The 17500-nt window shown below is 46.1% G+C and overlaps 1 protein-coding gene across 20 annotated transcripts in view; it reads right to left on the reverse strand.

Annotated features, from left to right (window-relative positions):
• Nucleotides 1–17500, reverse strand: part of ptprk (protein tyrosine phosphatase receptor type K) — a 216360-nt gene that overhangs the window by 133732 nt on the left and 65128 nt on the right. The window lies entirely within an intron of this gene.

Raw genomic sequence — 17500 nt, forward strand, 5'->3', positions numbered from 1 at the left:
CCTGGGGTGGACTCTTGAAGGACACTACACTGCAGCCATGAGGCTGCCTGGACTGGTGGTTTTCAGCTGCGGGAAAATGCTCCCCCTTCATGGGGTCATTATAAACCCCCTCTCTAACTGTTGGAGCTGTGGAGAGCCTTTCTGTGTTGTTTTACTTATTGTTGATTATGGATTTTGTTATTATTATTATTATTGTTTGTTTCAACAAGCTGCGAGCCAGAACTCGTTCTTATAAAGTTGCAGCTTTAGTTTGATATTTCCTGTGACGTCTGAGGCTTAAACGTCTCCACATGGGCAACATACCACTGCTTTGACCTTTAGGGTCAGTTTAGATTGGGTGGTGAATGGTCACCCAGGAGGCATTTGGTGGCCGAGTCTTTTGTCAGCCGTTCGTTAGACACATAGTCGTTAAGGTGTGAAGTTATTAACCCCAACAGAGAAACTGCAAAGGAACAAAGATCAACCCTCTGATGACAGCACCCCCCACCATCTCTCCACCCTCAAGCACCTCCTCTTACACCACGTTCAGCTACGTCTGACTCGCAGCTCAGCGAAACGAGAGGAGGAGCAGAGCGGAAGGTGCTGACTGTGAACGTTCGGTCCGAGTCTGTGAACGGAGGAAGACGTTCTACTGTGATCTGACTTTGTCCACACACACAGAAAGAGAGACAGAGAGAGAGAGAGAGGTTGAGAGAGAGAGAAGAGGGAGGTTAAGAGAGAGAGAGAGAGAGAGAGAGAGAGAAAGAGAGAGACAGAGAGAGAGAGCGAGAGAGAGAGACAGAGAGAGAGGTTGAGAGAGAGACAGAGAGAGAGGTTGAGAGAGAGAGAGCGAGGTTAAGAGACGGAGAGAGAGAGAGAGAGACAGAGAGAGACAGAGAGAGAGAGAGAGGCAGAGAGAGAGAGGTTGAGAGAGAGAGAGAGAGAGAGAGAGAGAGAGAGAGAGAGAGAGAGAGAGAGAGGTTAAGAGACGGAGAGAGAGAGAGAGACAGAGAGAGAGAGAGGTTGAGAGAGCAGAGGGAGGTTGAGAGAGAGAGAGAGAGAGAGACAGAGAGAGAGAGAGACAGAGAGAGAGAGACGTTAAGAGACGGAGAGAGAGAGAGAGACAGAGAGAGAGAGAGGTTGAGAGAGAGAGAGAGAGAGAGAGAGAGAGAGAGAGAGAGAGAGAGAGAGAGAGAGAGAGAGAGAGAGAGGGAGAGACAGGGAGAGAGGTTGAGAGACAGAGAGAGAGAGAGGGAGAGAGAGAGTTTATAGGTGAATGAGGCCGCTCTGTGGTGTGGAGTTACAAACCCAACAGTGTGATTATGGTTAACATGAGGCCCAACATAGGAAACCCAACACCACCATCTACACCACTAATCACTGCTCTCTCTCTCTCTCTCTCTCTCTCTCTCTCTCTCTCACACACACACACACAGTCTCACGGAATGACTGACCCACATTAACACTCTCCAACATCAGCTCTGCTTTCACTCAGGTCCTGTAGAAACACTCACTCCCCTCAGATCTTTCAGCTCAGCTGGACTGATTTAACACACAGGAACAGATCATCACAGGCGGCCTCGTTAACCTTAATCAGCATTATTTACATGACCTGTCAAGGCGTAAAGATTCACAGAGCTCATCATTCAGTGAGTCTCAGTTCAGTACAGTCAAAATAAGCCGGACGTTAATATTCAACATGATAAAACCACGATATCTGAAAGATGTTGTCCCAATCTAGAGCTCCAGCCTCACACTATCACACTAGCTGCAAGCTAACAGGGCAGTGACGACACAATGCAATCAACAAAACTTCAGTCCCGTTACATTCCAATTCAAGAACTATCACATGTTTCTGGAGTTCTAGAGCTTCTAGAGTCATCAAGAGTGGCTGTATTCTACAGCCATAACCACTGGAACACAGATACCCACATAACTGCAGTTCTAGAGCCGTTACCACAACTGTAGCGGCATTAGACAATTCTAGAGGTATTACTTCAGGTCTGGATAAAGATCTAGATCAATTTCTGCCGTTCCACGCCCATCAGTTCCATTTCTAGACCTAGTTCTGCTGCAGCTCCAGAGCTGTTCCTGGAGTTCTGGATCCACTAATGCTCTGGACAGAGCTCGTTCTCCACTCTTCATGTGTCTGTAATGTAGATTTGACAGGTTTCGGTGTCGTATGGATCGGTTCTCCGCACAGCCGCGGTGATTAACTGTTCAATCTAGACCTCCGCGTGAGGAAACCCGAAAAGGCTGATATCACCTGGACCATCACTCACCCTTTAACCCTTCATATTCTGAGAGAGAGAGAGAGAGAGAGAGAGAGAGAGAGAGGGAGAGAGAGAGAGAGAGAGAGAGAGAGAGAGAGAGGCAGAGAGAGAGAGAGAGAGAGAGAGAGGGAGACAGAGAGAGAGACAGACAGAGAGAGAGACAGAGAGAGACCTGTGGTCCAGCTTCAGTAATTAAGCAGGTGTATTGTTGACCCTTTAATCTGTGCTCGTTACTTGGCGGCGGTTCTCCATCAGACGACTGACTGATGAGGTTCTGCTGGATCTCAGTTCAAACGCAGCTCTGCTGATTTAATCACTGAGTGTCGTTGATGCTCAATGGAGACTCTGCTCACTGCACAGCTTCAGACTCTGCTCTGATACTGGGTTTGAAAGGATGGAGGAACTTCATCATCATCATCATCATCATCATCATGTGTGCAAATTCCACAAACAGATGCAGAGAAAAGCAGCTCCAATCGGCTCAATGTGCTTCTGCACCGCAGAGCTAAAGCTGGAGCGGAGCGGCCCGCGATCCCTCGCTAATTCCCAGCCTGAGCGGATGTCACAGCGCATTCGGAAAAAGCTGATTTCCTTTCAGTGCGGCAGTGAAAAGGGCGGGATGTAAAACCTGGACTCAGATCAGGGCCCTGTGAGGAGCTCAGGAGCTCAGCGCTCAACAGCTGATCTCAGATCAGACCAACACACTCGCAGCTTTACTGCTCCAATTTACTCTGATTTACACTAACACTGCTGCTGATTGGCTCAGCTGTCTAATCAGGAGACTGAGACTAATTACTGAGAGAGAGACAGAGTGAGAGGGAGAGGAAAAAGAAAAAGAATGGGTGAGAGAGAGAAGATAAATGGAATGTCTGTGTGAAATTACTCAGAACAACATTTCCATCGTCCTGATTCGCTGCCAAAAGCAAAATTTCTCAGCCAAAAACTTCATTCAGTGCTTTATTATTTCAGTGTAAACCTGCATGTTCCTCTCACACTGAACACCTACACACATTTCAGATCTACAGACACCCACAGATCCCTCAGACACCTAGAGATGCCTACAGACATCTAGAGACACCTAGACACAAACAGACATCTAAAGACAGCTCCAGACATCTACAGACATCTAGAGACACCTAGACACAAACAGACATCTAAAGACACCTAGACACAAACAGACATCTAAAGACAGCTCCAGACATCTACAGACATCTAGAGACACCTAGACACAAACAGACATCTAAAGACAGCTCCAGACATCTACAGACATCTAGAGGCACCTAGACACAAACAGACATCTAGAGACACCTAGACACAAACAGACATCTAAAGACAGCTCCAGACATCTACAGACATCTAGAGGCACCTAGACACAAACAGACATCTAAAGACAGCTCCAGACATCTACAGACATCTAGAGGCACCTAGACACAAACAGACATCTAGAGACACCTAGACACAAACAGACATCTAAAGACAGCTCCAGACATCTACAGACATCTAGAGACACCTAGACACAAACAGACATCTAAAGACAGCCCCAGACATCTACAGACATCTAGAGACACCTAGACACAAACAGACATCTAAAGACAGCTCCAGACAACTATAGACATCTAGAGACACCTAGACACAAACAGACATCTAAAGACAGCTCCAGACATCTAGAGGCACCTAGACACAAACAGACATCTAAAGACAGCTCCAGACATCTACAGACATCTAGAGGCACCTAGACACAAACAGACATCTAAAGACAGCTCCAGACATCTACAGACATCTAGAGGCACCTAGACACAAACAGACCTCTAAAGACAGCTCCAGACATCTACAGACACCTAGAGGCACCTAGACACAAACAGACATCTAAAGACAGCTCCAGACATCTACAGACATCTAGAGGCACCTATAGTGTTACAAAGCTCTGAGTGTATAAATATATAAATGTATATAATATTATACATACAGTATATGGAGGGTGGAGGTTTATTTACATTTTACATGGAGGTTTATTTACATTACACTTCCATATTTTTCTCATGTTCTCCTTCATTTAACTTTTCCATCGGTCTGTTTCACGTGGACCATTTATGGCATTTGTGTGTATTCATTCATTTTCCTGCCTGGTACATGTTAAATTCAGCAAACGGAGAGTGAACGTGTATTCAAATGTGCAGAAGCGTGTTCTGTGCTCTCTGTAGAGAAGCGCAACAGCACAAGACAGATCTGTGAGTGAAATGTGCTGCTTTAAATAATCGAACCCAATCAGAACCCAGCCGGGCCGCCCTTACGCCCCTAAAACAAAGCAGTGATGAAAGAGTAAATGTCTGAAAAACCGCAATACGCTCCAAAATGCAGCAGCTCACTATCAGCCAAAGCCACAGACATTGACTAACTCCTCTTAAATGAGACCCAGGCCGGCACACCCAAACGACCAACACCTCCAGATCACTCTCGGAGTCACCCGCGCTCAGCAGCGCTCGCTTTGGAAAACAAGTAAACACGTTTTAAATGGAAACCAACCATGAAACGTCTCATATCTACATTTCTTAGGTGAAAATGCCCTGCTACTACCAAGGAAACCAATCAGAATCAAGCACTGTTAGCATAAAACATCTACGTTTTGTGGTGGAACTGGCCGATTTCCCGTTAGATCCCATCAGTTTGATCCATTCATCAACAAGAACCTAGTTCTGTTAGCATTAAAACCTGCTATGTCTACGTGTTCTTGGTAAAAGTGAGCCAGTTTTCCAAGGAACCCAGCCTCACAACATCTCCATCCAGGATATAATCTAATACTTCTCTTTATAAGATTATTCAGCATGTTTCAAGACAATCTGGCTGGTTTGAAGTCGTTTTTCTAGTGAAAGAGTCTGAATCCCTTGGCAGGTCATTTCATTTGTGTTGGGTGCAGTATTTCAAGAAGAGTTCAAAAACGAACGTTTTGAAATGGATTCGACAAAAAACAAACAAGTGAAATGTCTAGAATAAGGTAAATTCTCTCCTAATGCTTATACAACAGTCCCAGTACGAGAACTTCGATATGCTGAGTGCATGTAAGACGTTCTGACTGGCCAAGGTTTAATTGTTTTGCAGAGCGAGCCAAGGCTGCCTGAATCTCTGCGGTCGCCTCCCTTAAAAAGTTTCCACACTGGCTGAGAAGACCATAGACAAGCAAGCTGTAGCGAATCTGCAAAGCCCACAGTTTCCACTTTGATCCACCCACAGCCGCCCACCGCCTCCCCTGATTGGCTTACGCACACTTACTAAATTGGCTTAAACCAACTGGGCTGTTGGCAGCAATGCGCAAGTGGCCATTTCTGGAGGTGTTTTAGAAAAGCGACACTAAAAGAGAAACCTGGCTGCCAAAAAGCATCCGAACCGGAGCGAAACACCCAGCGATGCTCAACACGAGGAAAGGAATTCTGCATATCTGAACACTCGCCCGCTGTCTTGTGCTGCGTTTAGGCGGCAGTGACGCTGGAATTTGCCACCAGTGTGGTCTTTTCTTGGGCTTTCTCTGTTATATCTACTTTTTTTTTGTGGAACTGGCCCACTTTTACAAGGAAAGCCAACTAGAATCACACAAGACCTGTTACATCTACATTTTATTGGTGCAATGGCCTCATTTCTAAAAGTTTGTACCAGTTCTATATATATTTATAAGATTTTTTGTGAGAAAATGCCCTACTCTAACTAAGAAAACCAACCCAATCAAGTCCTGCTAAAATAGAAAAACTGTTATATCCGCATTTTATTGGCAAAACGGCCCATTTCTACAAGGGACCCAGCCTAAAGCAGCTCTTTTTGCCTGAGAGCTTACTATGTCTTCATGTCTTGTATGAAAACGTTCCCTTTTACAAGCGAAATCAACCAGAATAAAGCTCTCCCAGCATGAAACCTGTCGTATCCACATTTCCTGCGGCGAAAATGCTCTGTTTACACCAGGGAAACCAACCAGAATCAAACCCAAAGCATCAAAACGATGTTATGTCTATGATTTGCGGTGGAAATGACCGAATTCACATGGAATTCCATCAGTTTGATCCATCTATCAACAGCAATCTAGTTCTGCTGGCATAAAAACCTGCTATGTCTATATTTTCTTGGTAAAAATTAGTCATTTTTACAAGGAACCAAGCCAGAATTACACTTTTACAGCATGAAACATGTCATATCTACACTTCCTGGGTGAAAATGCTCAATTTTTACAACGGATCCACCACAATCAACCTGTTATAGCTTCATTCTTGGGTTTTGGGTTTGAAACCCAATCATTTTTACAAGGGAAGCCAACCTGAATCTGGCTCTGCTAGCCTAAAAACACGTTATGGAGTAAAATTACTCCAAATTTAAGCATGAAGAGTTATTATTTCTTCATGTCCCGGGTGAAAATGGTTTGTTTTAACAAGGGAAGCCAATCAGAATCCCCTCAGTTACATCCAATGATCAACCGGAATCAGTCCTGCTAGCACCAAAACCTGTTTCATCCACATTTCTCGGGCGAAAATACTCTTATTTACAAGGGAACCAAAACCAAATGGAGCTGGGACGCAGAAGCGTTTCTTCTCCATCGTTATCTCCAGATGAATCATGCGGTTGAATGAGAGCGGCGTGTCAGCACGGATCAAAACAAACAAGCAGCGCCGCACAGCCGCTGTCACGCTCCCCTCCGCAGCACATCACAAGATGGCTGACAAAAGACATCACAAGATGGCTGACGAGACATCACAAGATGGCTGTCAACCACACATCCTCCGCCTGTCCATCCCACAATCCTCAGCAGGCAGGGCTGCCCCCGTTTCCAGGAGAAGACGCTGTTTTATCAGGTTGAAGGACGATTTTAGTCAAACACACTGCTCAGTGCTTGTTTTTTTTAGCATTTTAGCATTTCTCCGCCGTCGCTGCTGACCACAGCTTGACCATCGACACAGCTAATCAAGGTTTTTAGCGCTTTAGCATACATGGTCACCGCAGACAGCGAGCACATCCCCACTGTCAGAGGAAAACCGCCAACCTCCCAAACGGTCACTTTACAGGAGAAGGGAAAAAACAGACATCACTTTTAATGCAAGTCAATGGAACCAAACGTCTTTCCACGCCATTCTGGTTCGTTTCTTTTGGTCCATTCATCATGAAATTTGCACACAATGTAAAGAACAACAGACGTTCTCAAATTATGCCAAAAACTGAAAAATGTCTGAAATGACGATACAAGGTTTTCTTCCGACAGCAGGGATGCATCTGTCCGCTGGCTTGACAAGGTGGGCAACCCACTGACTGCTCGTCACTGCTGGTCCACCCACCAGATTACCGCCCTGCGTACAAGCTCCAGCTGTCTTTTAATCCCCTCAAGCAGGTTTTAAACGCACACAGACTTTTATTTTGGAAAATAAAACAAGACAAATAGTACAAAACAAAAAAAATATGACTAGGCCTGATATAAAATGGTTTTATAGAAAATGTTGTTGCTGACGCTGAGCTTTCCTTAAAGAAAGGAAGGAAGGGAAAACTGGACTGTGAGTGGAAAAGTTAAGCTAGTTAGAGGACCCTTATTAGTTCCACAACAGGGAACTAGCACACTTGCCCAGAGTGGTGGGCAGCCCTATCCAGCGCCCGGGGAGCTGTTGGGGGTTAGGTGTCTTGCTCAAGGACTCTTATTGGTACAGTGTAGGGAGCTTACCCAGGTGGGGGATTGAACCCTAGTCCACAGCGTCCACTTGCTCCAAGTCACCTCAGTCCTGTCGGCTCTGAGGATCGAACGAGCGACCTTCCGGTCACCAGGCCGGTTCCCTAACCTCCAGCCCACGGCTGCCCCATTCAAAAAACGATTCAACAAGTGTCTTCCAGACATAAATCTGGCCAAATCTGTTGAAAAACCCCACAGAGACCCTCAAGAGTTTCTGCTGGTTTTGTTAGGTGTTTGGACTTTTTGAATGGCTTGATATCACAACGTAAAGGATGCTAATGGTTTAACAGGTGACCAGTGGCTGCTTCTCATTTCATTTCATTTACATTTACGGCATTTGGCTGACGCTCTTATCGCTCTTTTTTACATAGGCAGGCCAAGGCGGTGTTAGGAGTCTTGCCCAAGGACTCTTATTGGTATAGTGTAGGGTGTTTACCCAGGTGGGGCACTGAACCCCAGTCTACAGTATAGAAGGCAGAGGTGTTAACCACTACACTAACCAACCACTTCTCAATGCATTTAATGGTTTCCTAAAGGGGATCGAAAGGTGTTCTCCATGACATTAGCGCTCTCCCGGAAACCAATCACTAATAGAAAACAAAACCATTAGGCTTTAATCCTAATCCTTTGATTCCGGTGGTCTCTCTTCAGCAGGGATGTTGGGGCACTCCAGAGACTGGCAGTTAAAATGACTTAAATCTAGAACAAATAGTTAGAAACAAGCTATATGATCTTCTATAAAACATAGGATCCATTTAAATAAGACATTTTTAGCTGTACTTGCTAAATTTGACACATTTTCACTCATTCGTCTATTTTTTTTTTGGCATCGTTATTTGCCGTTTTCATTGTTAAGCCCCATTTTGTCCACAAGCCATTCCATTAGCAGTTTGGTAGACGTGTTTGTAGCGATAATGCAGTACAAGAGAAGCCCACTGAAGCGGAGAACACGAGTCCGCAGGAAGGCTTTTGTTGTATTATGTCTGCGACGGGCGCAGGCTAGGATGCTAAGGCCTCTAAAAAGCATGCTACCCCTGTTTTCTGAATTTCACAGGCCACTGGCAAAGGCAAGGGAGGCGCTCTGCCTTTCTTCCTCCCTAATGCACGGCGCTGACCCACATTAAGGCGCATTTCCACCGTCTACGAGGCGAGCTCACCCATTCGCCGGCCGCTGAGATGGACTGGGAGATGTAGAGCGTGACAGAGAGATAAGCCACGCCGGTTCCTTAAGAGCCAGGGACATCACCGGCAGCCATAATAACAGGTCACCAAATCAGATACGCCAACATAGCAGCAGAGCTAAAGGAGGTCAGAGATCATAGGTGTCCGCAGGCAATACTAGTCTGAATATTATATGTTTAACCCTCATGTGTACCACATTATACACCGATCAGGCACAGCATTATGACCACCCCCTCGTTTCTACGCTCAATGTCCACTTTATCAGCTCCACTTACTGTATAGCTGCACTCTGTAGTTCTACAGTTACTAGATCTGTTTCTCTGATACTCTGTTACCCTGTTCTTCAGTGGTCAGGACCCCCATGGACCCTCACAGAGCAGGTAATATCTGGGTGGTGGATCATTCTCAGCACTGCAGTAACACTGGTGTGTTAGTGTGTGTTGCGCTGGTATGAGCGGATCAGACACAGCAACGCTGCTGGAGTGTTTAAACACCTCAGTGTCGCTGCTGGACTGAGAACCAAAAACATGGCAAACACTGGTTTAAAGTGTCAGTGAATTTAAGATGGTTGTAAATTTAATGTGGCACGGACTATAGGATGACCAGTACAAACTGTGCAGCAGCAGATGAGCTGTCCTCTCTGACTTTAAGTCTACTAGGTGGACCGACAAGGTAGGAGGGTCTAATAGAGTGGACGGTGAGTGGACACAGTGTTTAAACACTCCAGCAGCTCTGCTGTGTCTGATGTCGCATTAAAACAATACTAACAAGGTAAGATCAAATCACACTGACGCCAACATGCAAACGCCAAATCAGGCCAGTGCTGCATACGTTTCAGATCCAGTCTGAGAAAAAAGCGCCGCACCACCCCTGAGATGCAGTATTAGACACTGCCACTGCATTTCTATCATGGCATTGTATTTGTGGAGGCTGTAAGCTAAATTATGCCACCACAGAGTCATAAACCCAGAGTTCTGAGAGTTTTGCAGATTCAGGAGATCCAGGAGGAGCACGGAACCCGTCGGGAAGATGAAGTGAGCTCGCAGGGAGGACAGTAAGAGAGTGTGGCATGAAGCAACATTAACGTTCATCATGTCACGGCAACTCCCAGCGCTACAGTAGCGTGGGTTTGCTTGTTCTTGGCAGGAGGAACAGGGGTTTGGATCGCGGGAGTGATCATTTTTTCTTCTTTCCTTTCGCAGATTCCTCTAACCAACAGCTGCAAAACATCAGTAAAGCAAAACCCACATGTGAACGGGTCACACCCTGGAACTCCTAGCACTGGACTGACTCTCTGGACTGTTCTCATTGGAGAACAACTGGAGGAACCAAAGTGAGACACAATGAAAGGGGCAGTTAAACAGATAAAATCACGTCTTACGCCGCATTTGTTTACAGTATAAATAACGTCTCACTAGCCAGGGAACGGGCCTCTGTCTCTACCTCAAGGCTGCTTCAACGAAAGGTCCTCGTGTTTTTGATTTTTCTTTTCAGTTTATAACTGGAACGGATCTTCAGCCTTCAGATAAATCTCCAGACCAAAATTAGACCAAAGCCGAAAAGCTGTGCAACATCTTATCTCTTCCATTTGGGGGAATCTCAAACCCCAATGGCTCCACACATTACTGAGCAATGGTGCACTTTACTACACTCTCCATTTAGCGGGAGTGGTCTGTCTGCCCTGTGATGGACAGGCGACCTGTCCAGGATGTATCCTGCCTTTCACCCAATGACGCCCAATCCCTTTTCTTATTTGTACCCCTACCCCTTGTTTTTGAGTGTCCCCTTACCCCTTCAAATTGAGTTATAAGGGGCAGTGGTTGAGATCTTCCTCTGAAATGAGCCCCTCTAATAAAAGAGCATCACTTCATTAACAGCTACTAGCGCCGCTCTGTAGGCGACCCTGCCCGTCTGCAGGGACAGCAGAGGAGAGGAAAGTTCAGCTCCTCACTGCTGGGCTTTAGTTACATTTAGGGATCAGACGCCTTCAAAGAGGGGGGCAGTTATTTATTATCACCCCCCCCTAATTCTTCAGTGATGTGAAGCTGAAGTCAGAGATTTCCCCGTTCCACCTTAAATGGAGCAGTAGTTCTGATGCCTGTAGCACCAGAATGTAACTGCTGGACTATTTAAGGTGGAACGGGGAAATTCAGCGAGCTAGCTACCGAGACATTAGCACTACTAGTGATGCTTAATGCTTGGTATGAAGAAAAGGACCATAATACACTGAAACGACACTAAACTAAGATAAAACAGTGATTATCAAAATTTGGAACAGTAAATTCTCACATTTGTGGGTTTCTTTGGTCTCTTGTTCTCCGTCTTGCCGGTTTTTTTTCTCTCTCATAACTCTCTGTTTGGAATCTCTGAAAAACCTCCGTTTGGAGGGTCATGTAGTCCGAACACTTCACCCCCTCCATCTCAACAATGGGATTGGGCCTTGGTCTTTCTACAGGGTGAGCAGGACTAGCAAGGATAACTGGTTATTTTGCTCTAAGGCCTTGTCCACATGTTGCTGGATTTTCCCCTCTATTTTCAAAACACGGTACTCTGAAAACCTCTCCGTCCACACAGGAACACAAAATCGACCTGAAAATGCTCATGTGAGCATGTCAACCCAGTAGGGGGCGATAATACTTCATTAACACTAATCTTCAGCGAGCTACGAAAATTTTCGTAAGGGAAACCAGCGACCATGTAGCCCACTCCCCTGCTGTGAAGCGATTAACGCCCATTGTCTTGGTAATGATATGGAGTGCGGTGGAAGTGGAAACCCCCCATGCCCACCTCGAGCTCCTACAGCTCCCAAAGCACCTAACATGACACAACTTGAAGGTGAACTTCAAGTTACAACCCGAGTGTATATGTTACCGATCCGACAGCGCGACGGAGAATCTGTAGAATCGTGTTTCAAAAGTTCTAATTCAAGGGCGCGTAGTAGCGACGGACGGAGTGGCGATTTCTCTGAGACTGCCAGGGAAGCTCAGCTTGCCCTAAAATGTCAAACATGTTCAGTTGTGTTAACATTTCATTCACTACAAATGCGTTAAAAGCTGAGTGTCTTTTCACTTCAACAGGTCCGCTCATTCAAACGGGACGTCTTTTTCATTGCTTCGAAACTCGCCGGTCATTGGATAAATGCCACGATTTTGTCCCGCCCCCGAACGCAGAGCGTCTCTGTGGTGAACGGAGCTGTGGGCGGGTCTGGACGCGGAGCTTCTGCAAAATGATTGAAGGATCAGACGAAAGGCTGAATCCTGTTTTGATTGACAGCTATTTTTACCCATTTACGTCAAAAGACAAACTGCAACCCATTTCTTGGCGTCTACTTGGTGAAATTACTTGTGCATTTCCGTTGTTCATTGTGTAAATAAAACACACTCCTAGTATTTCCTTGTTTCAGTTTAACATAATTTCAACATTTCCTTGTACGAGTTTAATTTCGTTTCGTTAGTTTGTTCAGTCAGTCGTTCATACTGTTGGCAAGGTCGAAGTGAACTAGCCAGCAAACAAGGTTCACACACAGAGCTGCTGTCTCAGTCCTCCTCTGTGAATTAACATAATAAAGGGTGATGTATGGTCCTGCTAATTGCTGGCAAGAAGGAGGGGTGATGTCCTGAGGATCTTGAAATCTCAGGAGGGCTAGTGTTAAATTTCACGTCAAACGGCTCAAGAAGAACATCGTGAACATGCGGAGATCGTCTAACAAAGCATCAGCGGTGTAATGGAAACGCAGAGGCTTCAATCGCGGGTCGACAGACCACCGCAACCCAACATCTGCCACTGAAGTCTGATTCCTGCCAGAAAATAAAAGCTTAAAAATGCCTTTGTGAGGTTTCGTGCTGTTATGGGGTTGCCATGGGTACGTTACTGTCCGTGAAATGCCCACAAAGGCCTCATCAGGCAGAGAATAGACATCCTTATTCTCTTAATTTATGGAAAAAACACATTAAAAATATCTGGACATGTTTAAACAATGTCAAACCCATTCAGTGGTGTTGAGGTCTGGACTCTGGGGCGGTCAGTCCATAGTCCAGCTTCTTTGTTTGATGTGTCCGTCTCCTTTTCTCAGTGAGGTTCTTCTTGATCAGCTACACGTCCTTTCAGACCCACAGCGCTGAGTGGTCTCCTCACAGTGGAAGGATGGACAGAAACCCCTGTGGATGTTTTCAGATCTGAAGCAGCTTGATCTTCTCCTCTCTCTCAGAGATCAAAGCTTTCAGTGTTGTTTATCTGACGGGGGCAGTTTTGGGGTCGACCAGCTCTTCCAGGTGGTTGTTAGGAGCCACGTTTTCTTGGTTTTGGAGAATGTCAGTTCTTTCCCCTCGACTTCCTTCCAAGAGGATTATCTTATACCTGTTCTTCTCAGAATCAGCTTGCATGTAATGGCTGGACATTAAATAGATGAAGCGCGTCACTGCGTTTAAGGGTTAAACTTGTAACAGCTAGCAGCAGGACCGCATCACAGCCTTTCCCAACTGTGGTGAGAAATCATTCAACCACACAATTCACATTAACTGCGGGAGCAATCTGGAGCTGAAAATGGCCGAGCAGGAGTCCAGCATCGGCCGGTTTCGGGAAACATCCACGATTACGGGTAATGACAAATACTCCAGACATGCTGCTGCTCCATTACTGCCGCCATGAGTCACGATAACTCAAATGAGCAACAGTACACTTTAAAGACAGGGGGAGAGAGGGAGAAAGATGGGGGAGCTTGGGGGGGGCGGGGGAGAGGGTGGACCTTATTGGCCAAACAGTAAATAACTGAAATACCTCCAGCTCCTCTCTCTGAAGACGAGATTACTGGGCGATTTTTTTCTGTCCATGTACAAAAGCAGGGCTGCATTATATGGACAAAATACCAGCACTGCATTCATACTGCGGCATACTGATCTGCTGTGTAGCCCCCCCAGCCACTTTATTAGAAACCCCTCCACTTTGCACTTTTCGATGGACAGTTAGAAACTGTAGCTCATCGATTAATGCAGAGTTTACGTTAGCTGCTCCTTCAGCAGTGGTCAGTTTCTGACATTTTTCTGACTCAGGGGACAACCTGTGATGGGCAAACGCAGTGGACCTGTAAGGGAAGCACAAGGTGGGTGTTTCTGATAATGTGGCCAGTGAGTGGAAGCACAAGGTGGGTGTTTCTGATAAAGTGGCCAGTTAGTGGAAACACAAGGTGGGTGTTTCTAATAAAGTGGCCAGTGAGTGGAAGCACAAGGTAGGTGTTTCTAATAAAGTGGCCAGTGAGTGGAAGCACAAGGTAGGTGTTTCTAATAAAGTGGCCAGTGAGTGGAAGCACAAGGTGGGTGTTTCTAATAAAGCGGTAACAATAATATTTAGAAACAGGTAATAATTCTTTCTGTGTTACTGTTATACAGGTAAACACTATGCAGGCCTCAGACATCAGCAGTCCGTATTTGCGAGTCTTGCTAAAAATACACACCCATCAGTGACGCTGGCGTACGTCGGCGACCGTTAGCACCTGAATAAAAAAACTATTTCAACTGGATTTATTTTTCCTGTTAAGCCTCTGAACTGTTAGTAACCCACTGCCAGGCCAAATTAAACTAACAGATGGCTTCCAAACGCACAAGAACCAATAAAGTTTATTGAACTTGGACTGCGCTCCACTTTCATGTGACAGCGGTGACACATCAGGCCGGCAGTGAGGAAAGGCAGAAAAGGTTCTGACTCTAGACGGGCCCGGACAACCTCGGGGCCAACGACCTTCTCCGCTGCCTTTGCATGATTAATTACCCAATCTGGCGTTAATTGGGAAATTTACCTGTGAGTGAAAAGCTCTAATTCGGTTCAGCACATCCTCCTGTCCAGAGAAACAAATGACCGGGTGTTGGGGGTGAACAGTGAAGGTCGCGGCGCTTTCCTTCACACGGTCTCACCTCCGCTAACGCGCTGAGTCCTCGGGTTTCTGCTGTGACTGCGTGTACGTCATCACTGCAGCTCAGTGTTGGTGTGATATCAGTCATCTTCATAGTTTTATTAGTAATCCAACTTTCTATTCATCATTTTTATTGTTTTTAGGCTTTTCATTTCATCTGCGTGTTATAGATGAAGGATGCTAGATAAATTACTGCTGCTGCTGTTCGGAGTCCCAGATAGTTCTACATTTGAGGGAGCAGTGAAAACGTATATTTATATATATACACGAAAAGGTTCTATACAGAACCATATACAACACATTCTCCATCAATCTGGAGAACAATTTCACCAGGCAGAGAACCAGTTAAGCTCAAATGGTCCCTGAAGAGCGGCTGGATCACACGCCAGGTCCCGAGGGTTTTACTGCCCTGGGGAAAATCTGCTTTTAGTTCCAGCACCAGCGAACTGGACCCTCACTACAGGAACCACTGCAGCTCAGCTCGCTGGGTCACGTTACACTCTCACTCTCTAACCACCTCCACTCTGCCTCACACTGCCTCGCACTGCCTCACTCTGACTCACACTGCCTCGCTCTGAATCACACTGCCTCGCACTGCCTCACACTGCCTCGCACTGCCTCACTCTGACTCACTCTGCCTCGCACTGCCTCACTCTGACTCACACTGCCTCGCTCTGACTCACACTGCCTCACACTGCCTCACACTGCCTCACTCTGACTCGCACTGCCTCACTCTGACTCACACTGCCTCGCCCTGACTCGCACTGCCTCGCACTGCCTCACACTGCCTCACACTGCCTCGCACTGCCTCACTCTGACTCGCACTGCCTCGCACTGCCTCACTCTGACTCACACTGCCTCGCTCTGACTCGCACTGCCTCGCACTGCCTCGCTCTGACTCACTCTGACTCACACTGCCTCGCACTGCCTCACTCTGACTCACACTGACTCACACTGCCTTTTCACCATTTTTATCTGATTTTCATTGTTTGATTATCTATTTGCTATTTTATTCATTATTATTCATATTCTTATTTTAGTTATTACTGTTTTATTAATACCCGTCATGTTATTTAGTATTTATTTATCGGATCCTCCTCGTTTTATTTTGATTAGATTTTACGAACCTTTACATTTTATGTATGTTTTAATTTCCGTTTTATTCATTTTTATTGTTAATGTTTCATTTTCGTCTTCGTTTATTACATTTACTTTGATCCTCTGATGTGTTCTTGCACATCATCAGTCCTTCGCTCTGCATTATCGGCAACACTGTAAATGAGGGGTGCCCTCAGCGTTCTCCGAGACTAAATAAAGATTGATCGATTGATCGACTGATCGACTGATTGATTGATTATCCGCGTGTTATGGCCTGTATAGACAGATGTGTGGTTCGTCGTCCACATAACGTCCACAGAGTTTACAGAACTGGTAAAAATCCCGTTGACGAGCAGGTCGTATTAAATCAGGTCATTAAATCGAGGCTGTGAGTGTTTTCTGAGCCCCAAACACAGCGCGCGGGTTAGCGGCGTCGGTTTTGACAGGCCCTCGGGCGAAAACAGCACAGAGGGCTTTTACAGCTACAAGAGCGCTGCTGAAAACAAAGGGTTCTGCACTGAGAGGGAAGAAAGAGAGAAGCAGAGGAGGAGGAAAGAAAGAGCGCGTGCACCACTGCTAACAATTCATTTCGCACGGCTGGTCCGTCGGGGCGTCGGGCGGCCAAAGCCAGAGCGAACACTAGTCCTCGGGAAGAGCGACAGAACCGTTCCTCGGGTGCTAACGATCGTACGGTTCCACCCTTAGCTGCTAAACAACAGCGCTAGTGGACGGAACTTCACTCCGCAAACGCTCCACAGATAAAAAACAACCTGATTTAAAGAAATCGGCTGGAAACGAGTTACAAAAACAAGAACTGCGGCGTTAATAATCTTGTACGGAAGCTATTATCCTCCCGCTGGCACTCCTGACCTTCGGCTAATTGGAGTCCATCGTTAGCCGCGCTGGAACGTCCGCACGCTTCCGCGTTCCTGCAACAGCTGCCGAAATTAGCTCGTGTTATGATTAGAGCGATCAGAAACTCGCTGTGGGAGTGTGGAGGCTTTGCTCTTCATGGGAAGTTGACTTCTGTGTTACTAAGCGCACTAAATGGTGTGGGAACCTGGACGGAATTGCCACTACCGACCTTAAAGTGTGGGATTCAGGGCAACAGCTCAGTTTTCCATTGATTAATTGCTAAAACTGTGAATGTGAACAGCCGTGAAAGTGGCCATGCGCCGCTTTCCCTCTCAGTTCAACTCTTCAAACAAACTAACAAACGTTTCCTGAGCTCGGAATCAGAAAATACGGAACCAAGAAGAGCACAGTCACTGTACTGACCCACTGGACTCCACAGGACTGGATTAGACCAGCTCTAAGCCCACAGGACTAAAGGATTGGACTTATTTATTTATTTATTTTTGAAAAATGTGACTC

This window comes from Pygocentrus nattereri, chromosome 4 (assembly GCF_015220715.1).
Source record: "Pygocentrus nattereri isolate fPygNat1 chromosome 4, fPygNat1.pri, whole genome shotgun sequence".
Classification (NCBI taxonomy): Eukaryota; Metazoa; Chordata; class Actinopteri; order Characiformes; family Serrasalmidae; genus Pygocentrus; species Pygocentrus nattereri.